Genomic DNA, 1348 nt, shown 5'->3' on the forward strand with positions numbered 1-1348 from the left:
TTTCTTTAAGTAAAGTACACACCTCGATAAGAACACTTTCCTGGTGTCATCTCTCTTTTCTCCCTACCGCTTATCTTACAGAATCTCGAGTTCCCCTGTTCATGAATCACCCACGGAATGAAGTGAAACTGCAGGCCGGCTTCCTTCATATCTCTAGTGCTACCTGTCCTTGCTATATCTGACTGGAGCCAGTCTTTCCTGTGATCCTGGTTGTGTAGGAACTCCTCAGAGTCAAGCTGTCTCTGATCCTGTGATTCTGTGATCCTGTGACCCTGGGCTTGTTAGAGCACCTGGGAGTGCAGCAGCTTCTTCTGGGTGTTGTGGGACTGGCTGTGGAGCCTGGGCCCAAGGTCTGCTCAGGACACCAGCCCAGAAAGACCTGAAGGAATCCAAGCTACTCTGCTGGCGGAGTTCCTGTGTGCCAGGTCCCGCTGGTTCCAGTTACTCCCGGTGTTGGGCAGATGTTGTGTCCTCCTCACCTCTGATCCTGAGAGTGTCAGAGGGCATGAGAGTGGAGCTTCCTCTGGGTGTTGTGGGACTGGCTGCAGAACTTGCGCCCAAGGTCTGCTCAGGACACCAGCCCAGAGAGACTGGCAACATTCTGTTTTTAAAATCCTTTCTTAGGATATTTTTTTTGCCATATTGAATGGTCTTGACATTCATGTTTTCAATTTTTAAAACTATAATATGATCACAAAATTTCCCTCTCCTCTTTCTTCTCTCCAGACCTTTCCATATACCTCTTCCAGTTCACCTTAAAATTCATGGCCTCTATTTTAACTATTATTATATAGCTATTTTAACTAGATGTTATTGTGTGCATATGTGTACATACATATGTATATTCCCAAATATAACCTGTTCAGTCTGTATAAAGTTACTTGTATGTATGTTTTCAGTGCAGAGTATTCACTGGATAACTGACTGATGTATTTTTTGCTGGGGAGGCCCAGTGCTTCTGCCTACCGCTTTCCTCAGTTTCCTGTGGTTCTTTTGGTAAGGTTGAGGCCTTAGGGGCTTTTCCACACCCAGTTGTTTTGCCATATATATGTGAATTACTACTAGGCTCAGTTCTGTTATATTTTTCCCCATCTACCTGGATGTTTACACTATAAGCTTCTTTTAAAAAACTGCTATGGGTATCTAATAAATACTTTTAAACTGGGAGTGGTAAATCCTTAGTTTGCTCTTTCTTTAAGGATTGCTTTGTTATTATATGTCCCTTGCATTTGTGATAAAAGAGTTTTATGATAAAAATATTCATTTTTATTAGAAAATAAATTGGAATTTTGAGAGATTAAAAAGAAGAATTAGTAATATTATGAGCTCCAGTCTAAGAGCACAAGGT

The sequence above is a fragment of the Mastomys coucha genome, unplaced genomic scaffold, assembly GCF_008632895.1.
Source record: "Mastomys coucha isolate ucsf_1 unplaced genomic scaffold, UCSF_Mcou_1 pScaffold2, whole genome shotgun sequence".
Lineage (NCBI taxonomy): Eukaryota > Metazoa > Chordata > Mammalia > Rodentia > Muridae > Mastomys > Mastomys coucha.